The sequence below is a fragment of the Oryctolagus cuniculus genome, chromosome 12 (assembly GCF_964237555.1).
Source record: "Oryctolagus cuniculus chromosome 12, mOryCun1.1, whole genome shotgun sequence".
Taxonomy (NCBI): domain Eukaryota; kingdom Metazoa; phylum Chordata; class Mammalia; order Lagomorpha; family Leporidae; genus Oryctolagus; species Oryctolagus cuniculus.
This window is the reverse complement of record NC_091443.1, coordinates 44,868,472-44,892,051: the sequence shown is the minus strand read 5'-3', so window position 1 is coordinate 44,892,051 and position 23,580 is coordinate 44,868,472. Positions and strand designations below refer to the sequence as shown.

General features: G+C 39.6%; 1 long non-coding RNA gene and 1 pseudogene across 1 annotated transcript in view; both read left to right on the top strand.

The window, feature by feature from the left end:
- LOC103351190 (uncharacterized) overlaps positions 1 to 22,325 on the top strand; it is a 148,161-nt gene extending 125,836 nt beyond the window's left edge. The window contains exon 3 of the long non-coding RNA XR_011380782.1: positions 22,165 to 22,325. This is a non-coding gene — a long non-coding RNA (uncharacterized lncRNA). The remainder of the gene's footprint in view (positions 1 to 22,164) is intronic.
- On the top strand, positions 9,540 to 9,995 carry LOC100356827 (ribosomal protein eL22-like; annotated as a pseudogene).
- Positions 22,326 to 23,580: the final 1,255 nt, after the last annotated feature.

The following is a 23,580-nucleotide window of genomic DNA, read 5'->3' as shown; positions in this document are numbered from 1 at the left end:
AAGGAAAATCAAATGATTCTTAAATATCTGTGTTCACACTTACTCTTTACTTAAAAATAAATGCAAAACAAAACTAAACTGGCTATTATGTTTCACCTATTGGCCAAAATGCAGATATTTGATAACAATCAATTGGCAATACTATGGAAAAACAGGCACTTTCATAATCAGGGTAGAAATAACATAACACTATTGATAGGTTCTATACTCTAGGGAGAGCAATTTGACAACACTTTTATCACAATTACTTGTGCATAACCTCTGACTCAGCAGTTTCTCTCCAGATCCTAAATTTGTCTATGTGCAAAATGGTGGCTGTATAATAATCACTATAACATTGTTTAGAAATAAATATCCATTAGTGAAGACTGGTTAAAATAAACAAACCAAAGTATAGCAGAACACCTTGCAAGTGTAAAGAATGAAGAAGTTCTTTATAACGCTATTATTGAAAGATTTTAGAGATTCAGTGAAAAAAGTGACAAACAGTATAAAATCTTTTTTGTAAGAAGAAGGAAAAATAGGACTGCCCTTATATATGTATTTGTGTACAAAAATAATTTTTTAAGATTTATTTTATTTATTTGAAAGTGTTACAGAGAGAGAAAGAGAGAGATCTTTCATCTGCTGGTTCACTCCCCAAATGGCTGCAACAGCTGAAGCTGAGCTGATCCAAAGCCAGGAGCCAGAAGCTTCCTCTTGGTCTCCCACGTGGGTGCAGGGACCCACGGACTTGGGCCTTCTTCTGCTGCTATCCCAGGTCCATTAGCAGGGAGCTATATCAGAAGTGGAGCAGCCAGGACCAAACTGACACCCATATGGGATGCCTGCACTGCAGTCAGTGGCTTTAACCCACTGCACCACAGAACAAGCATACACAAAAGGAATTTGAAAGGATTCACAAGAAACGAATAATGATGCATGGCAGCCATGACCTGTGTCACTTAGATCGACTGCTGCAGGGAATAATTGAACATCCCCAGCTACAGTCCTTCCATACCTACCTATATTTGTGCCAAGACCAACTTTCCGAGGGCTACTCCCAATGAGTAAGCAACACTGGGAAAGTTGCAAAAGACTCCCCAGTGTCCTGATTTTTTTTCATTTAAATTTATTTTTTTAACTTTTTTTAATGAATCTAAATTTCCAAAGTACAGCTTATGGATTATAATGGCTTTCCCCCCCATAACTTCCCTCCCATCCACAACCCTCCCCTTTCCCTCTCCCTCCCTCTTCCATTCACATGAAGATTCATTTTCAATTCTCTTTATATACAGAAGATCAGTTTAGCATATATTAAGTAAAGATTTCAACAGTTTGCACCCACATAGAAACACAAAGTGAAAAATACTGTTTGAGTACCAGTTATAGCATTAAATCACAATGTACAGCACATTAAGGGCAGAGATCCTACAAGAGGAGTAAGTGCACAGTGACTCCTGTTGTTGACTTAACAAATTGACACTCTTGTTTATGGCATCAGTAATCACCCTAGGCTCTTGTCATGAGTTGCCAAGGCTATGGAAGCCTTTTGAGTTCACCAACTCTGATCATATTTAGGTAAGGTCGTAGTCAAAGTGGAAGTTCTCTCCTCCCTTCAGAGAAAGGTACCTCCTTCTTTGATGACCTGTTCTTTTCACTGGGATCTCACTTGAAGAGATCTTTCATTTAGGTTTTGTTTTGTTTTCTTTGTATTCACACATCTCCTCCTGAAACAAAGGATTTTATGGCTGTAAATATTAAGAAGATCCTATCTGAGTTTTCCCTTGAAGGTATCAGACAAGAGGAAGGCTAGCTGGCTCCATCCTGAGTTTAGAGGAAGGGTGAGCAAGACCCCTTAGAGAATGGGGATCTGGAGCAGGGTGTTTGAAGTGCAGATACTGGGCTGCATCTGGGATATTGCAGAAGATTTGTCAGGCAGAAGGGGCGGGGACCCCCACCTGGCAGGTAGAAGGGGGGTAGGGCAGGATGCAAATACCGGGCTGCCCCTGAAACATTGTCAGCAGATGCATATGCTGGGCATAGTCTTCTCTTTAGGCCTTTTGTCACACACACATAGCCTCATATCTAACTTCCTACCTAACAGAACTTTCTTTTTTGATTCTTTTTTTTATTTAATAAATGTAAATTTACAAAGTACAACTTTTGCCTTGTTGTGGTTTTTCCCCCATAACCTCCCTCCCACCCACAGCCATCCCATCTCCCATCATCTGATAGACCAGGCAAGCATCTCAGTGAAGGACTGAGAACCCAGTCTGCATTCAGACTGGGGTTTTTCTGGACATGAGTATGGGTCCCCCATCCCCCATTTCTTCTTCCCTCTTCCCTCTTCTGCAAAAGTCTGGGTGGGAATAATTGGATATAGAATTCCCCTAAACAAACCTTTCTGGACAACACTGGCCATCAGGTTCTTACCTACTGGGGAAGGGAATGACTCCTTCAGTCCAGGGGGGCCAGCTGTATCACTCCCTCAGTTCAGTGAATTCACTTTGATCAAGGACACCTTGGGCTCTGGGTCCGCTTTCAAGACTTGTTGGCTTGTTTCCTTGTTCCATTGCACATAGATGTATTTTCTTCCCATTTTTGTTGGCTCCTCCTGTTATGGACAGTGAGTGAAGAAGCCAACCGGCTTCAGGAGGAAAGGCACACCATTTATTTACACATGCGGGCTTGACTAGACTTGAGTCTCAAGAGTCAAGCCACTAAAAGGCCCATGAGAGTCTCACAGGCATGGAAAGCCATGGCACGGTAGCAAAAACAACCCAAATGAAAGATCCTGGTGAACAAGACCCCAGCAGAAGGAACAGGCCATCAAGGAGGGAGGTGCCTTTCTCCGAAGGGAGGAAGGAACCTCCACTTTGATATGGCCTTGACTAAAAAAGTTCAGAGTTAGTGAACTCAAGGGGCTTCCATAGCCTAGACAGCTCATGGCAAGAGCCTCGGGTGATTGCTGATGTCATAGATAAGAGTGCCAATTGTTAAATCAACAACGGGAGTCACTGGGTACAGGCTCCCCACGTAGGATCTCTGTCCTTAATGTGTTTTACTATGAAACTTAAAAACAGCACTACTAGTCAAACAATACCCTATACCTTGAGTGGTTGTGTGAGTGCAGCCTGTTGAAATCCTTGCTTAGTATATACTAAGTTGATCTTCAGTATATGAAGTAATTGAAAATGAAACTCGATGAAGGACAGGATGGCAGAGGGAGTGGGAGACTGAAGGGCCGCGGGAGGGAGGGATGTTGAGGGGGAGGACAGCCACAACAATACAAAGTTGCACTTTGTAAATTCACATTTATTAAATAAAAAAAGAAAAAAAAAAGAGTCAAGCCACAATCCTTGTCTTTCCCTACTTTTATACTGTAAATTTGGGAAGCCAGTAACTAGGTAGCTTTGAGGAAGTTTTAGGGGGAAGCACACTGTTATCATAAGCCCTCGGGAACTAACAATTCACAACTGCAAGGTAGGAGAGTTTTATGATATGCGACAGTAAATTGCAATTTAAGGCAATATCAAGAGGCAGACAACCATCTTATCTTAAGTATGCAACTATGGCAGATAGGGAACTGGTTTCTACAATCAGGGCTGGTTTGCTTAGACCCAGCTGGCCCTTTGATAACAAGCGGGAGGGAGTCCGAAGCATTCCCTGGAACTGGTTCCTTTAATGTCCAGCAGGAAAGGATCTATAACACTCTTACATGAGCTAATGCCCACCTCATTGCTTTAACAATACCTTAAAACATTGAGGTTGTAATATTTTGCTTTTTGGCTCAACAAAAATGATGACATCTAATGATTTGGTGGGCTATAACTCCAAATCTTCAGAGGTTTTAGATGAACTAGTTCCCCTTAAGGGCAAGTGAAGATAACAAAAGGTAGGTTGTATTTTATAACTGAATCTCAAAAGAGAGCAGAGTGAGGGAAAGATCTCAATGTACTTTAAGTAGGCTTCTCATTCTGAATATTTGCAAATGGAACACATGATGTAGAATGGAATTCATGAGAAAGCACTGTTCTCATTTCATCTTCGGTTTTTATGCTGGCTTCAGCTGTGTTATTTTATTGCCATTTTCAGCAAGAATTTGGGAGAGAAAGAAAGGATGGAAACTCACACAGAATAACTAAGCTGTAATACAAAGATAATGAACTTCAGTGCAACAGGACAGCAAATTAGAAGGCTGGGATATTGCTAGCCATAAAAATAAATAAATAAATAAATAAATAGATTTATTTCCACACTTTGGAAGCATTTTTTGGAAACAGAAAAACCTAACAAGACAGCTAACCCAGTTATTCTTAAAAGAAAACTAGACCGACCTTTTAAATAGCAAGTATAGTTTATGAAAAGGAGAAAAGAAGGAGTGAGAGGAACATGAAAACCCCCAAAGCAAGATGATGCTAAACTAACTGGAAAACAGCTTTCAGATCCCATTCACTGCAGCCTTTTGAAAGGAATATTTCTTGCCCTTTGCCCTGGCAAGGAAGGCCCTGGCAGGTAGTAGATGCCAAGGGGATTCACATGCAAAAGGAAAACTCCTACTTTCCTTGGGGAAACGAAGTCAAACACGGACCACCCACCCAGGTAGGAAGCCTGTAGTGAGTTAAAGCTCTTGAATGGCCTTCCCAGTTGGGTGGATTTTCCTCTTAGGGTGGTCACCTTGAACTTGTTTTAGGAGAGCTTTCCTACATTAAGTTTAATCTCCCAAGAGACTAAATTGAGACCAAGGTTCTTCTTGGTTGTGGAAGCCAGGCTACCCTGGTGATGGATTTCAAGCGGAACATTCCAAAACAGTAACAAGTATACCAAATTCCTATCGAGAGCCTTTTAAAGTTGTAAAAGCCAATCTGAGCTTCCCCTGAATATTCCAAGTGATATTTTTAGTTTCCAAAGAATTTTCCTGAAGAGGAAAAAAAAGCCTCAAAAGCCTTAAAAGGATCTTAACACATACTTTGGCTGAGATTTTAAAAATCTGATCAAATATATTTAATGAAGAAAATTACTTTTTATAGTTATTTTCTTATTATAATAAAAATGTTTTGAGAAAATTATTTATAAAATCTCTCCCTTTTTTGTCCTAACCCAGCCAGCTAAACATGTTCCATTTATTTTTAAATGAAGTGAAAATTAGCCAGGTGTGTTAGATAAGCTTTCTATACACAGGTCTAAATATTGACAAAGGGAGATGTGTCACTGGAAAAATCATCAGTCTAGCAATTATCACGTTAGCATGTTAAGTGGAAAAAGATGTGAAACTTCCAAATGTGTCAATACAGATTATTTCATTTCCACTAGCTATCAGCTATACTGTGAACATCAGTTCTTTAATGTACACTGAGCAAGCAATTTAACTAAAGCAAATTCTCTGTGCCTGAAAAAAAAAATCGCAAGGTCTTGTGTGAAATCACATGTTTCTAACAATTGCTTGGAATGACTGCCCTCTTTTAAAATGCAGAAGTGCATGTGACGACAAAAAGTACTTTCTGTATTGTTCATTTGTATAAGAACTGCATTTGCACTCCTCCTACATTGGGTCATGTGTTTTTTGTTTTTTTTTTGTTTGTTTGTTTTTGTTTTTTTTTTTTTTTTGACAGGCAGAGTGGACAGTGAGAGAGAGAGACAGAGAGAAAGGTCTTCCTTTGCCGTTGGTTCACCCTCCAATGGCCGCCGCGGCCGGCGCGCTGCGGCCAGCGCACCGCGCTGATCCAATGGCAGGAGCCAGGAGCCAGGTGCTTTTCCTGGTCTCCCATGGGGTGCAGGGCCCAAGCACCTGGGCCATCCTCCACTGCACTCCCTGGCCACAGCAGAGGGCTGGCCTGGAAGAGGAGCAACCGGGACAGAATCCGGTGCCCCGACCGGGACTAGAACCCGGTGTGCCGGCGCCGCTAGGCGGAGGATTAGCCTAGTGAGCCGCGGCGCCGGCCCGGGTCATGTGTTTAATTTTGTTCTCATTGATCCCAACCCTACAGCCCTTTCAGAAAATAGCAGAGGAAACTGATCACATTGCTCTACTTACGGTCCTGAGAAAATACAGAGAATCTCAAAAATACTCACCTTGTTGTACACTTTAGACTCCTATGAATTACACTTGAAAGTGAGAGAAAATGCTATTAATTTTTGGTGTTAACAGAGAACCAGGTATATATAAAAGTAGACTCTGGCAATAGGAAAATTCCATCTTTTTATCACCAGGTATTATCCCTGCTACATATCCCTTGATGGAGTTCAAGATATGTTAACCCAAATTACCGCATCTAGACAAGTGAGGAAATAGCAGAAGCAAAATCCCTGACTTTCTCTTTCCCCCTAAAACAGGCCATAAAAGAATTCTCTGATCTCCTTTTCTTTCTTTTTTTCTTTCTTTGAGAGACTTACATAGAAAGACAGATGGACTGGAAAAGAGAGATCCCATCCATTGGTTTACTCCTCAAATGCCCACAACAAGCCAGAGATTGGGGTTGGGAGGAGTTGAAGCCAGGATCAGGAATTCAGTCAAAGTGGCAGGAACCCAATCACTTGAACTTGAGTCATCACTGTTGTCTCTCAGGGTTTGCATTAACAAGAAAGTGGAGTCAGGAGCCGGAGCCAGGGATCACATCCAATGTGAGATGCAGCATCTTGACCAGCATCTTTTTTAAGTTTACTTATTTGTTCTCATTTATTTGAAAGGCAGAGTGACAGAGAGAAAGTTCCTCTACCCACTGATATCATGCCCCAAATGCCCACAACAGCCAGGGCTGGATCAGGCCAAACACCATCGCAGAACTCAATATGGTTCTCCCCTGTGGGTAGTAGAGACCTAAGTACTTGAGCCATTCCTTACTGCCTCCCAGGGTTCATGTTAGCAGGAAGCTGGATTGGAATCAGAGGTGAGACTCCAAACCCTGCACTCTGATATGGTTTGCAGGCCTCCCAAATGGTGGCTTCACTGCTACCATTAACTGCCCCTTAACTGACAACTGCTAAGCCGAACAGCCACCACCATCTTCCTTTTAAGTAGTAGTTAAGATGCTCCATAGCTGGAGAAAAGGAATATCTCATAGGTACACAGGGAAGAATACACACAACTAGGCCTCGCTATATTCCCCTCTGTTCCTTACCAGTAGATTATACTCCATTCTGCCCAGTCATATTTCTACAAACCTACCGATTTCTTTGTTAATCTTGGCATAAATGCACAGTTTTTTTGGTTTCTGCGGTTATTCATTTCTGAAGTCTCCATATCAGATAAAATGTACATAAAATAAATTAGGCATGTTTGTCTCATTAATGTCTTTTGTCACAGGGAAGTCTTAGCTGTGAACCAAGCAATGGATGAGAAAAGAACTCTTTTCTCCCTTCTACCCTCATTGTCCTACCCTAGTTCCTTTTCTTTCCCCATTTGCTGTTTTTCTATCCACTTGCTCTTTCTCTGCATTCAGTGGGATAAGTGTTCACTAAACAACCTGTCCATTTTTAGCTTGCAGTTTATTGGTTCTCACCTTGCTGCTGATCACAACCCCTCCCTGGCTTCACCAAGCTCCCAGACGCTAGCTTTTCAAGCTACTTAAAAATATGCAGATAGTTCTCCCTGTCAGAGTGGCATGTCTGAAATCCCATTGAGTTTCCCAGATGTTCTCATCTTGACAAACTGAATCTACAGAAACCTACAGCTAATATAATAGTTGATGGTAAATGACTAAATACTTTCTCCCAAGATCAGAAAATAAATAGACAAAATACTCTACCCATTCTTAGCATTGTACAGTAGATTCCATTTCCTGCATTCAGGCAAGAAAAAAGCAACTAAAGGAATACAAATTGAGAAGAAGTAAAACTTTCTTTTTTTACAGATAACATGATTGTAAGGAATCTTTAAAAAAAAATACACCCGACTAAAACTAATGAATAAATTTTAACAAGGTCACAATATGTACATTTTACTTCTATATACTAGCAAGAAACAATACAAATGAAATTAAGAAACAATCTATTCTCAGTAAAATCTGTATTATTAAAATATTTAGTAATAAATTTAACAAAAGAAATGGATGAATAATACTGAAAAACCACAAAACAAATTGATATATTAAAGATCTAAATGGAATTATAGTCCTATACATGGATTGGAAAGCTCAATATTATTAAGACATCGATTTTCAAACAATATCAATCTAATTCCCACAGTCATTTTTGCAGGAATGAACAAGTTAATCCTAAATTTCATATGGAAATGCAAAGGAACTAAAATAGCAAAAGTAATTTTTTATATGACAGGTAGAGTTACAGACAGTGAGAAAGAGAGAGACAAAGAAAGGTCTTCCTTCCGTTGGTTCACTCCCCAAATGGCCACAATGACCGGAGCTACACCGATCTGAAGCCAGAAGCCAGGTGCTTCCTCCTGGTCTCCCATGGGGTGCAGGGCCCAAGCACTTGGGCCATCCTCCACTGCCTTCCCAGGCCAAAGCAGAGAGCTGGACTGGAAGAGGAGCAACCGGAACTAGAACCAGTGCCCATATGGGATGCCAGCACCGCAGGCAGAGGATTAACCTAGTGCACCACGGCGCTGGCCCCAGCAAAAGTAATTTTTAAGGAGAACAAACTTGGAGAACTTATACCACCCAGTTTCAAAACTTACCAGTACTAGAAAAATCATAATAATGGAGACAGTAGTTATGTGTATACACACACACACACACATATATATATAAATGGAAAAGAGTTATGAGTCCAGAAAAAAATCCTTATATTTATGGTCATGGAATTGATAATTGGTTCATTGGAAGCATTATGGTTTCACCAACAAGTGTTGTTAAGATAACTGAAGCCGACATGCAACAAAATCAATACACAATGCATAAAAAATAAAACAGACCATAGACCGAATTCTAAGAGCTAAATTTATAAAACTTCTAGAGGAGAACATAGGAGAAACCCTTGGATCATGGGGGACATGTTAGATGTGATGCCACACATGATCCATATATGAAAAAAGTGATAAGTTGGGTTTCATAAAAATTTAAAATTCTGGCTTTCAAAAGTCACCAATTAAAAAAATTAAAAGACAAATTACTGAATAGGAGGAAGCTTATGCAAATCATTTGTCTAAAACAATGGAGTTTGTATCTAGAATATGCTAAATAAATGTAATAGTTCAATAAGAAGTTATAAAATAATTTTAAAAAAAGATTTTAAAATTTCACAAAAGAAAATGTGCAAATAGCTAATAAACAGATGAAAACAGTTTTAATGTTTTTAGCATTACAGAAATACAAATTAAAACCATGAAAAACCATCTCTATACATTAAAATGAATTTTCAAAAAGAATGATAGTACTAGACAATGGAAGGATATTGAGAAAATTGAAACCACATACATTGCTGGTAAGAATGTGAAACAGTACAACCACTCAGAAAACAGTTTGGCAGTTCCTTAAAAGTTAAACTTAGATGTACCATGTGACCTAGCAATGCTGGTCCTAGGCACACAAAGTGAAAGGAAAACATACATCAACATAAAAATTTGTACATGACTCTCTGCAATACTGCAGTCTCCCAAGATGGTGCCACAGAGAGACAAAAAGCCTAGGAAGTCAACTTGGAAGTTTAATTTGAGTTTTACTCATCTTATGCAAGATAGAATTTTTTAATTCAGGAAATTTTGAATGGTTTCCCTTGGAGAAGGTTAAAGTCGATGGGAAAACTGAAAATCTCAGGAATTTTGTTCACATTGAACATTTCAAAAATAAAATTACAATTGTTTCTGAGAAATAATTGTATACAAGGTATTTGAAGAACGTTACCAGGAAGTACCTTTAGAACAATAGTCATGATTGACTTCGTGTGGTTGCATCTGACAAGGAGACTCATGAACATTTTACTTCCAGATTAGCCAAAATGAAGATGGATCAAGAGTGGGAATTAAGTCAAACCTCCCCTTAGAGACCTTTCTTAGTAATGAAGTACCCACAAGAAGAAACATTCAGAAAAAGATTTTTAGTTTATTGGTCAATTAAAATATTGTATTATTAAAAATAATTTGTGTACAAATTTTCATATCAACATTGTTCTTAACAGCTCCAAATTGGTAGCAATGCAAATGTCCATTAGCTGACAAATAGAATAAGCAAATGTGGTACACACAGCCATACAACAAAATGCTAATGAGCAATGAAAAGGAATGAACATGTGATATACTACAGCTATACTCCCAGAAACATTATCCTAAGTGAAAGAAGTCAAACATATAAGACAATATATTGTATGATTCCATTAATTAAAAAATTCTAGAAAAGACAAATTTCTACACACAGAAAAATGACTGCCCGGGGCAGGGGAGTCAGGGTAAAGACTGAATGACAATGAGCATGAAGGAACTGTGTGGTGTGAGAGAAATGCTCTAGAACCAAGTCCAGTAAAACCTGCCCCAAATACCATAAATTTGCTAAAAGTCATTGACTACAATGTCAAATAAAAGTCATTGACTACAATGATTTCTATGATGTGTGAATTGTATCTCAAAGCTATTTTTAAAGAATTATTCTGGAAGCCTAAAAAAACCCACATTTGAAATCAGCCACATAAATTACGTATCACAGTTCTGTTCTGCTTGTTTTGCAGCAATGTAAAAAGCACACATTTCATCAAAATTGAAATAAACATGAAGAAAATTAGAAATGCTTTCTAATAAATAAACCCATGTTAGCACATTAGTTAATGTCATTGTTATCCAGTTACTTTATTTTATTTATTTATTTTTTTACAGGCAGAGTGGACAGTGAGAGAGAGAGAAAGAGAGAGAGAGAGAGAAAGGTCTTCCTTTGCCGTTGGTTCACCCTCCAATGGCCGCCTCGGCCGGCGCACCGCGCTGATCCGAAGCCAGGAACCAGGTGCTTCTCCTGGTCTCCCATGGGGTACAGGACCCAAGCATTTGGGCCATCCTCCACTGCACTCCCGGGCCACAGCAGAGAGCTGGCCTGGAAAAGGGGCAACCGGGACAGAATCTGGCACCCCGACCAGGACTAGAACCCGGTGTGCCGGCGCCGCTAGGTGGAAGATTAGCCTAGTGAGCCGCAGTGCCGGCTGTATCCAGTTACTTTAAGATTTATACAGGTTAACTTGTTTCTACTCATATCCGTGATGGTTAATTTTATGTGTCGACTTGATTGGGCAAAGGTTACCCAGGTTCAAACATTATTTTTCATGGGTATGTCTAGAATGGATTAGCATGTGATTCAATAGACTACACTAAGAAGATACTCTTACCAGTGTGAGTGGGCAGCATCCAGTCCACAGAAGGGCCAGAATAGAACAGAAAGGCAAAGAAAGAGAGAATGTGCATTCTCTCCTTGAGCTGAGACATCTGTCTTCTCCTGCCTACAGACATCAGGCTTCTGGTTCCCAGGCCTTCCCACTCAGGCTGAGATTCACAGCTTTGACTCCTTGCTTCTCAGGTTGTTGGGCTTGGATGGAATTACACCACGAGCTTAGTTTTCCCCAGCTTCTAGACGCAGACCATGGAACGCCCCAGACTCTATACACATGAGCCAAGCCCTCATAGTAAATATATATAATATATATATATACACATACATACATTAGATAGATAGATAGATAGATATAGATAGATAGATCTCCATATCTATTGGTTCTGTTCCTATGGAGAACCCTGATTGATACAATACCTAAACAGCTTCTCATCACTTGATAGGGAATCTTTCTATTTTTGAAGTTTTAGCCGTTGTCAGTTGCACTTTCTTCCATACTATGGTATTTGAAAAGAATGTCTATAAGAAACTCTCTTTTTCTCTGTGATAATTTCCCTGGAACAATGTCTCATAGCCTCCATTGTGTCTTACTATTTGTTCCTCCGTCTGTCCTGCTAGCTCACTTTCCCTTACTGGTTCAGAATTTATGAGACAAATAACAGGAATCAATAATATCCCCAGGCTAGGGCGAACACTATGCTTTAGCAGTTTCTCTCCATTATAGCACACCACCAGTGTGAAGACCAGAGACCAAGTGCCATAACATTCTGACATAACTCAATAAATAAAATCTAAAAATTTCATCATGTGAAATGTACTGTACATTATTGGGAGGTCATTAAAATGATTGAAAGTGACTCCTGCTTACTCAACCAGTCAGAGTTTCCTGAAAATCTGGTTACATTTTCTAATATCACCCTGGTTGTGGTTTTCTACTCTACCTTAAATTTCAGTAGAGAAAATTCTGGACTCTGAGGCAGGCTGGGGTTGATAGAGGTATAGCAGTGTGTCCAGGCAGGTTGGCACACATTCCACGAAGATGATCTAAAGAGATTTTAAGGGTTTGCATTTGGACCCATTTCCAAAAAGCTCCTGGATATTTCCATTCAGTTTTGCCCTTCCCTACCTGACATCCCACCTTTCACTTCAAAAGATAAGAATTTAGCCAACCTAATGTAAGTTCCCTCTCTCCTCTCAGAAGGACGAGAACTCATTGCTAATTGCACTATATCTGAATTCACATTATCATTTCATGTGTAATTGATCTAGCCATCAAAAGAGAATTTTGAATTTGATATAGATAAGTTATAAGAGTCCCGGTCGGGGCATCGGATTCTGTCCCGGTTGCCCCTCTTCCAGGCCAGCTCTCTGCTGTGGCCCAGGAAGGCAGTGGAGGATGGCTCAAGTGCTTGGGCCCTGCACCCCATGGGAAACCAGGAGAAGCACCTGGCTCCTGCCTTCGGATCAGCGCGGTGCGCCGGCCGCAGCGCACCCGCCGCGGCGGCCATTGGAAGGTGAACCAACGACAAAAGGAAGACCTTTCTCTCTGTCTCTCTCTCTCTCTCTCACTGTCCACTCTGTCTGTTAAAAAGAAAAAAAAATATTTCTAATTCAAAAAAATAAAAAAACATGGGTCTACCAGCGGTCACTGTGGTTGTCTTAGCATGATGACATGCCTAAGTCCGTTGTGGTAGCCTATTTGGCACTTCATATTAGTTTGGAGTGGGAAGATACCCAGTGTCACTATTGAGATGGGAAAGAAGTCAAGCTAGACTTCTGAAAATGCATTTCTCATTCCTAAAAAAATGTGTCAAGGAAGAAACAGTAGCTTACTCTCCCCTGGAGTTACTGCATCTGGAAAGGAAGCTTGGAACTGCCGTAGCCCTCGTGTGAGTATAAAGACACCCCGTGACAGTCTTTCCTTGATCAAACTAGTCAGGCCCCTCTAAACCTTCTACTCTACCAAACACAAGCTTGCAGAGTCTACTTTTACTGAGAATAATGCTAAGTCTGTTTTGCCAGAATCCCCCATTATCAATATCTGATCACCCTCAATATCTAACCAAATTCCTCATCTCCCATCTTCCCCTAAGTGATCACCTTGGCCTGGCTTCAGCAAGAATCTTATTAGGTCATGTTAGCAAAGGATTGTCCCTTTTTAGCAATTTTCTTTATTCACCAGTCCTCCTACCCTTCCCTTTGATTATTAAGTCCCTAATTCATTGAATTCAGAATTGAGGACAGATCTATACTAATTTTTTTTCCATATTCCATAGTTTCTGATTAAAAATATGCTTTTACCTCTTTTACTGCTATCTACCTCTGGTTTTCTTTAACACCAACCACACAAGAAGCCAATGCTGGTGACAGCAAAGCAAGGAGATAAAAAGGACCTGGGTCCTCAACAGCCTTTGTGAGCTGCTGATCATGTGGTGTGAGTCAAGGCTTTTTTGGCTTTGTCTTTGTATTTGTTCCCAAAAGTACATTAACGCTATTCTGTGGTTATTGACCCTGAGCGTTCCAACCTAGACTAAGACATAATCATAGATTTGATTATATAGAAGAAATATCATTTCAAAAGAAGGCAGTAGAAGGGAAGAATAAGGAGGTGATGTTTCAAGAAGAAGGATAACTGTACTTAATTACAGGGCATCCTCTCCACAAACACACACCTTTTCAAGAATGTGAATGCTATCAGCAGAGGCTCTGAAATTGGTGAAAAACTAAAGAAAGAAATAATAAACTGGCCAATATCATTTAGGCGTCCAGGGCCCTGGGTCGAGGCCTGTGCAATTTCACGTTATCTGACCGACCATACCTAGCAAGCTCTGTGGGAAGCTGCCACTGATCTTGGCCCAGCAGGGGGCCCAAGAAGACTCCCCTCCCACCCATTAAAACACCACAGAGCCCTTGAAGAATATGTTAAATGCCTTGCCTTTGTAGAACATTTTTAACTTGCTATGGTACTTTCAAATCCATTAGCTAATTGCGATCTTCCCAACAGTGTGCTAAGGTAGACATTACCCCCATTTGACAAATGACAAGTACAGAGTGCATGGAGAAGGTGAAAACATTTGCTTAAAATAGCCCAACTACCTACATTATGAATTGTCCACAGCCTGAGACTGCTTGCTCAGAAAAGCCAATATACTCTGATCCTACTCTCAGTATGCTCTGCTTAGGGTTTTCTGAGAGTCTGAGAGCCACAGTGTCTCTGGGTGTCTGGGTATACACTGAATATGCACTTGGCCCACTGTTAGTCTTTGCCTTGGCCAGCTGCTTTTTCAGCCTTCTCATTTCCTGTTTCTTACCTCCTCTCTTGTTGGCATATTCAGTAACATCAAGGGATGCAAAAACTCTGTGGGAAATGTTGAATAGACAAGCCAGAAAGATACCTCTTAGGAAAAATGAGGCAAGGCAGTGGACCAGAGAGATCAGCTCCAGTTACAGAAGAGAAATCTTGCATTATTCTAAAACAAAGTTCAAATAACAGCAAAGACTTAGCATCACATGTTTTCAAAGGAGTCAGTTGTAGCCCTACCAAAACAACAAATGAAAGAAAAGGAAAATTTGGTTTCTACTTCCTACAAAGTTTAATAATGAAGATCAGGGAAAGGCACTGTGGCATAGTCACTTAAGTAGTTGCTTGGGACATCCGCATCCCATATTTGAGTGCTGGTTATAATGGTACAGAAGTAGGGTTTAATTTTAATCCAGGCCCTTGCCTTTTACTTAGAAAGCATTTTAAGTACAGGCACATATGTGGTACTCAAAGTGGTAAAGTTTAAGAGGTAAGAAAGCGAACTCACACATGTGGGCATGGTTGAGGAATGGAGTGGGAGAAAAGGGGTATGGGGAGAGTACAGAGAGGGACGCAGCTCAGCACCTCTAGAGTCGGTCCCCACAGAAGAGAGAGTGAGCCCCTCCTAGCACTTGCTTTTCCATGGTAATGTGGTCACCTGGGGGATTTAGGACACCTCCATAAAATTGAACATGAAGCTTAATATACATATTTACATAGTGATTTTCCCCAGGTCCCAGATGAAAATAAGGCATCCTGGGAAAGGTGGTGTTCTGATAGACAAATAAGATAGAATCACATGGGGCAGTCTTGTGGTTTGTGACCTCCAGCTCAGCTACCTTATCCCATATCAGTTTGAGTCCTGGCTACTCTGTTTCCCTGCTAATGTGCCTGCACAAGAGCAAATGGTGGCTCAAGTATTTGCGTCCCTGCCACCCACACGGGAGACCCTGATGGAGTTCTAGACTTCTGTTTGGGCCTGGCCCAGAGCCCAGATGTTGTGGCCACTTGGGGAATGAACCAGTGGATAGGAGATCTCTCTCCTCTCTCTCTCTCTCTCTCTCTCTCTCTCTCTCTGCCTCTCCGTAACTCTGCCTTTCAAATAAATAAATAAATCTTTAAAATTTATTCATTTGAAAGGCAGAGTTACGGAGAGGCAGAGGGAGAGAGAAAATGAACCATCTGCTGGTTTACTCTCCAAATAGCCAAGACAGCTGGAACTGGACTTTTCCATAGCCAGGAGCCAGGAGCGTCTTCTGGATCTCCCACATGGGTGCAGGAGCCCAAGGACTTGGACCATCTTCTGCATTAGTGGGGAGCTGGATCAGAAGTGGAGCAGCCAGCAATTGAACCAGTGCCCATATGTGATGCTGGCACTGCAGGTGGCAGCTTTACCCACTACCCTACAGCACCAGCCCTGAATAAACCATTTTTTAAAAATGAAGATCAAAAGTATAAATAGCCAATTTCAAATTATTGTTAAAATTTAATCCTATCTGAGATGGGACTCGAGCTCATAAGTGCTACAAAAGGAAAACCAGGAGGAATTGTCATTACTGCTGATCTATCCTTCCTATGATTACCCCTGTGGGAGCATATTTCTTTAAATAGTTTGCTTTTTCTCTTTCTTGGAATTTCACCAAGCAAATGTAGATTATATTTCCCCCTTTTTTATGTAACATAAGTCATAGTTAACCTGCTCATTCCCCAGACTTGCTAGAAGCAGTTGTTTTTATAGTACTCAAGAGAATCTTAACAGTGTTTTATTGTAATGATTCCAACAAGAAATATTTTTTCATCTTCAGTTATATGAAGAATTATAACTGATTTGCCCTGACTTTTTCATCAGATATTATGGAATAAGTTAGACGAAAGGTTGCCCAGTGAATTACCCTTGGAAATGAGGAAGTATGGGGAGAAGCAGTAAAATTCTCAGCAAGGACTTTGAGCAGGAAGCTTTAGACTCGGAGGATGAAGCAAAAGAAACAAGATGGTGGAGGTGGCCAGGGAGCACCATTTGCAAGCTACTAGAAAGCCGATGGAGCAGTTTCTGGTACAGTTGCTTCTCTACTTCTATAAGGCTCCGCCCATATAGAATCCTGCAAGCACTGCAAATGTTTTTTTACATGTATGCATTGTGGGGGGAAAAAAGAAAAATGCATAAAAGCTTCCATGCAGTAACTTTCTTGAACATTTTTCAGTAGTTTGGCATCTTTCTGTCATAATGCTAAATAAAATAGAATGGATGAACTCATAATCCTATTTCAATTCTAGAAGCACATTTGAAGTTTCTTTTTTAAAGAAAACTTTTTTTGGTGTATCTCTTTATTTGAAAGGCAGAGTGAGTGATCTTCTATTCACTGGTTACTCCCCAGATGGCCACAACAGCTGGGACTGGACCAGAAGCCAAGAACTAGGAACTCCATCTGGTCTCCCACTGGACTGTCAGGAACCCCAGTGCTGAAATAGCAGGGAGCTGGATCTGAAGCAGCGCAGCCAGGACTCAAACCAGCCGTCCAGTGTGGGATGCAGATGTCTGAAGCAGTGGCTTAACATGCTGCACCATACACTTGCCCCTGAATTTGATGTTTCTAATGATAACAAAAGAATTTGAAGCAGATAGAGAAAGCCAAAGAAAAGAAAAAACTTAAAAAAAAATAATAATCAATATCTTTAAAGAAATAAGACTATACAGAAACAAGGATGGGAGAATGAAATAGAATAGGTAAGAATAAGAAGCTATGAAAGAGAGAAGGTAGAGAATATTTAGGGAAGATAATTTTAGGAATTAAGGCAAGTTTTAGAATATTGATAGTAGAGTTTGCAAATCAATTTGAGGGACCAGTGCTGTGGTGTAGCAGGTAAACTGCCGTCTGTCGTGCTGGTATACCACATGGGCACTAGTTTGAGTCCCAGCTGCTCCACTTCCGATCCAGCTCTCGGCTATGGCCTGGAAAAGCAATGGAAGATGGCCCAAGTCCTTGGGCTCCTGCACCCAGGTGGAAGATTCAGAAGTGACTCCTAGCTTTGGATCGGCTCAGCTCCAGCCGTTGTGGCCATCTGGGGAGTGAACCAGTAGATGGAAGACTCTCTCTCTCTCTCTTTTTCTTTCCCTCTGCCTCTCTGTAACTCTGCCTTTCAAATAAATAAATACATCTTAAAAAAAAAAAAGAAATAAAATCAATTTGAGTAAATCTCCCAGAAAGTGTTCCAGAGATAACTAAACAAAAGACATTCACAAAGGTATAACATAAGACCATCCACAGAACTCAGAACATAAACTTGGAGAAAAAAGAAGACCACATATAATGGAGGAAGAAAGAGTCACTTGAAGGCTCATTGTTGCAAAATTTCAAAACACTAAGACAAAGAGAAAGCGATTTGATAGTGTACAAATACTTGAAAACGAGGCATCGATGCCTTTAAATTCTGAGAGAAAACTGTGTTCAACTTCTGATTGCATAGCTAGTCAATCTCTCCACTAAATGTAATGTTAAACTAAAGCCACTGTGAACATGGCAGAATTCGCAGATTTGGATATATACCTCAGTAGTCTATCTTCAGCACGAGGGAGGAAGAAGAAGATGTGGGTGTCAGAAAGCAGGGGCTTTAACACCTAAGATTTTGGTAGCGAAATCCAGCTTGACAGCTATGCAGCAGCCTAAAAAGCACCAGCAAGGATGGAGCTTAAACTGTCGTAGTATTGAGAACAGTGTGGGGCTATTTTCAGAGTTTGATAAGGAAATGACAACAAAATATAGTGATGAGCACAGAAATTTGAAAATTTTTAAAGAGATATTTGTTAACTCTAGGGAAAACAAATGTTGTGTAAGAAAAGAATTCACTTGTTTCTGCAGTCAATATTTTACAATTTCAAAAATTTGATTAGCAAATTAACTAAATAATATTATGTATCTATTTTAAAAATATGAAAGAGAAGAAAAGGGGAAGAAGAGAGAATTTAAAAAGTCCCCCATTGCCATTATAATAAGTCAGTAGGTATTGTCAAAATTTGATAAATTGAGGCTGACAGAAGGTGGGAAGGGGTCAGAAACTGATCTTTTTAAAACTTTGAGTTCACCTTAGGGGGCATTGATGAATGGATTGATATATTACATTGATGTAAAAAAATATAATTTAATTTTCTAAAAAGTGAACTGAAAATACTACAGTATATTATAAAATGAAAAGCAAGAAATTTAGATTCTAATCCCAGGCCTACTCTCTCCAAAAGCCTGTGTATCCCTTCACTGTAGTCATCTTATTTGAGGTCAGGGCTTCCAGCATTTCCCTCAACTTTCTTCCTATATGCTCAAACTTGCTCATCTTCAGAGAGGCTGTTTCTTGTGTCTCTCTTACAATGATCCATTGACTCATCATAAAACACTAAACAAACAGCTTCTCCTTGGGGATCTTAAATAGCCAGAAGTCAACCCATTCTTTGCTGACCTAGAGGTGTAGAAACCGTATAAGTGTATGAAATAAAGCATTACCAGGTAGTAAAAGGCATGCAGTGTTCTGACAAGATCTTAACCGACTCACTAAGTTATGGAGATTTTAGGCAACAATTTACCCTGTTCTTAAATTTTAAAAGTAGTTGCCATAGCAACTCCTAGACACAGCATATGGTATGTCTGGTACCTCTGAGATAACAGAGCAGATTCTTGATGAATTTTCCTTACAATATGTTGTGAACTTTTGTACTTTTCAGTGTTTCAGTGGGCAATGAAACAAGGTACTACTGTTCATTGACATTATCGATATATTCTACAGGTTATTTTGAAGCATTGGCCATTTCAGAAAAATAAACAAACCTTTAATGCTTCTCATATTTTTTAATGTATTTTATTCATTAAAATAAACTACAACCCAGGGGAAAAGATTAACAAATGAACAGGGGATCTTGAAAGAATAAATGTAAATAGAGAACAAATGATATAGGAAACATTCTGTTCACCTATAGGGAAGTGAAGGAAAATGAAAAGTTGAAAACTATGTGCTACTTTTGCACTTATCAAATTGCTAAAATGTAGGTGGGTGGGAAGTATTTAAATTGGTTCTTCTGTTCTAGTGGTTCATTTGGAATTATAAATTCAAAGCCTATTTAACTGGTCTCATCATTAGACTTAGTAATTTTGTTGATACAACTATTTCCTAAAGATTTTTTAAAAATACAGTAAGATATCTATGCAAAGATTTCTACAGGAAAATGTTTTATAATAAAGATTATAAAGATTTATAATAAAGATTTTAATCCACAGTACAGGGTGATCAAGATGATTTAAAAATTAAGTTACCCAACAAATTTCTCTTACTGGGCATTTAAATTTTGCATGATATTTTTCCTATGTACATGTTATTACCACAACTGATATTTTATAAGAAACTATGACACTACTGTATAGTGCATATATATATATATATGTATATATATATAAAACATTTAAAATGAGCTTTTAAAGGATGTTGAAAAATGAGAAAAAATCAATTTGCAATATACTGTACTTATGCAATCATAGAAAAAGTGTGGAAGGACATAATGTCCCAAAAAGTGGTGTGGCTGTGGTGGACACCCCAAACTAACTCTTAATGACTCATGCCCTTGCATAACCCTCTACCCCTGAGTGAAGGCAGGACTGAAGAGACTTGCAATAGAATATGGCAAAAGTGATGCACACAATGTCATGTCCATGATTATGTTACACTTTATCCCTGGAGAAATAATTATCCCTGGAGAAATAAAGATTATCCTGCTAGTGTTTTTGTTTTGTTTTGTTTTGTTTTGTTTTTTCCACAGGCAGAGTGGACAGTGAGAGAGAGAGACAGAGAGAAAGGTCTTCCTTTGCTGTTGGTTCACCCTCCAATGGCCGCCTCGGCTGGCGCGCTGCAGCCGGCGCACCGCGCTGATCCGAAGGCAGGAGCCAGGTGCTTCTCCTGGTTTCCCATGGGGTGCAGGGCCCAAGCACTTGGGCCATCCTCCACTGCCTTCCTGGGCCACAGCAGAGAGCTGGCCTGGAAGAGGGGCAACCGGGACAGCCCCGACCGGGACTAGAACCCGGTGTGCCGGCACTGCTAGGTGGAGGATTAGCCTAGTGAGCTGCGGCGCCGGCCAATACTGCTAGTTTTCAAAATTCAGGTTGCTCTAGGCAAGGAACTGCCCCTAGAGCCTAGTTTCTGGGGCCTACAGGAAGACTGGTCCATGGTCAGTAAGAAGTCAGGGCCTTAATCATACAGCTGTGCGGAAGTGAATTCTTCCAAAAACTGAGATAAGCTGGGGAGCAGATTGTTCCCTAGATGAACCCCAAATGAGAACACAACCCAGCCAGCAGTTTGATTGCAATCTGATGAAACCCTGAGGTAAAGAATCCAGCTACTCTGCGCTAGGAATTCTAACTCACAGAAACTAGGATAATCAATGTGTGCTGTTGTTTTAAGCTACTCGCTTTGTGGTGATTTATTACACAGCCTAAAAAAATACAGAGACTGCATCTAGAAACTAGTATTCTTTATAAAATTTTCTTTCTTATTTGTACTTTTCTAAATTTTCTAAATTGTTATAATAAGAATTCCTTTGCTTTTAAACTCAAAAGATGTTATTTTCAACAAATCATCTAGAAGCAAAAAATAAGTATGCTGTTCGATTTTTTAACTGATTTTGAATGTGGTGAAAGAATATCTTAAAAAGTATACAATGAAAATATAGTACTAAGATTACCCCAGTTTTCTATTTTTTTAAATGATCTTAACAGAAGACTTTATTTAAATCATGTTAACATAGGCTGCTTCTGAAATTTTAAGCTTTCTATATTTAATAATGCCTGCTGGGAGGAAAAAAAGGAAATCATACTTTTAAATTTTTCTTTCCAATTTTGACCATGACTTAAAATGGAAAAAGTTATGTTGATTGTGGCTAAATGTTCTTGTTTTTAGAGGCCATTATGCACTTTAAATTCTCTGTTGGCATTTTAATTTCATTTTACAAAATAAATCCCAACTGACAACAGAATAAAGCAAATTCTAAGTCAACTAAGTAAAAAAGTGTCACCGCAAACAGAAAGAACTTTGCAAACTGATGCAACATTTCATATGGCTCCTGAACCTAAATTTCCAAAGTCTCAACAGGAAAAAAATATGTGTGTGTGTTGGGGGCAAGTATTGGCAGTTGAAATCATCTCCACAACTTACTGTCTACAACTTGAAGTTAGAATTAAACGATGTGCATAAACATAAATATACTATTGTAGGAAGTTCTTGCCCGAGAAGGCTAAACTTGCTGTAATTATTACTCGGTTCAGGTACTTCCCCAAATTCCATTGATCCGACCACAAGACTACTCAACTTGTCACTACAGTAATTACCCTTCTCAGAAGATAATAGATGACGCAATTAAGCTTCTCAAAAGAAAAAAGATTTGCTTGGAAACCCTCACCTTCAAAGCTATTGTATTATGAATTTTGGCCAATCCTAATCAAGCATTATAAGACCTATCTTAAACCCTAAAAATCTCATAAATATGCTATTGGTACTCTCCTTTCTCAGAGATATTACTAAGACTCCAGTAAGATACGGATCTTCTTACTTCAGTAAATAATAAATTTGGCTTTATTTTATCCACAGGCTATTTCAGTGGTATTTTCAGGGAGTCAGTACTCAACCGTCTTGGAGTCTCCACAATACACTACAGAGATATGCTTGCCTCAGTGACTTAAGACCTTCTACAAGGAAACAGAATGCTCCTCCAGCTGCTTCATCAGCTCTGTCTACGACAGAAATGGGCAGGTAAGTACACACTGGTTTAAGCTTTGAATTCTTTTTTTTTTTTTTTTAACTCCCTGATAGTGAGTTTATTTTGACTCCTAGAATAGGAAATACTTTTTTAAATAAATTCTTTGATAACCTGATAAAATTTACAAAACTGTTATCCTTAGTGGAAACCTAATAACTAATGACATTACTATTTATCTCTGTCTACATTTATTTGTTGTTGTTGTACATTTGTGAGAAGTTCCTTGAGATGCAGGTAGGTGTGGGTCCATGATAAGACACTTTGTTGAGCTATTCCAGAAGGTTTCTTTAGCAACTGATGTCTTTCAGATAAATTCTGCCCTGGATTAATTTTAAAAATATCATGAGAATTTCCCTCAGTCGTGAATTTTCCTGAGATTCTGGCTCCAGGAGAGATTTCATTTCTAAATCTTCCTATCCACAAGGAATCACAAATAGGTCGGGTTTGAAACAGGAGATGGCTGGAGAGCCAATTCACAAAATGCAAGAGTAGCAATTTTGACTATTCCTAGGCTCTCATAGGTTGGTTTCTATAGAAATCTATGTCTTCATTTACTCTAGACTAAACTGCTCCTTTTCTTTTTCTTTCATTTTTAGTGTTTTTTTTTTTTTGAAGTTCTGCTGAATCAGGCATTGGGTTTAGGAGTAGTGGTGTTGCAAAAAAAGGAAGCCTCTGCTTGGGCTGGGGCTGTCAGAGGCAGGCAGCAGTTGCTAGGCTGCTCCTTTTCATGTGTGTTTATGATACCTCTCGCATTCTTCTACTTTCTATCAAAAATAATAAAATTTTGATGTGGGCAAAAGGTTTATTAATTTTACTCCAGCCTCTTGCCAAGCACATTCTTAGTGCTGACAGCCATTCTTAGTGCTGACACATATACAAATTGATAATAAATTTTAGTCAAAAAGTGAGAAATAAACACACATACACACAGGAGCATGGATTGCCTCACACAGAGAAATACTTGTTATGAGTAGACAGTGAGCTGTAAGACTTCCCAAAAGCAAAACTGATGGGGGAAGAGGAACAGAGAGCCCCTAGCAGCCCCTCCAGCCATGGTCTATGGTGGAGAGAATAAGAGAGACCCCTCCAATTTGTTAATCTCTCTTATGAGGTTGAGTGTGATGCTTCCAAGTGAAAAACCACCTGGGAATTAAATGACACATCCATGAGTTCCATATGGAGCTCAATCTGTATTTTCATGGTGTCCTCTTTAGGTCCTGGATGAAGCAGATGCTTACCAGGAAAGA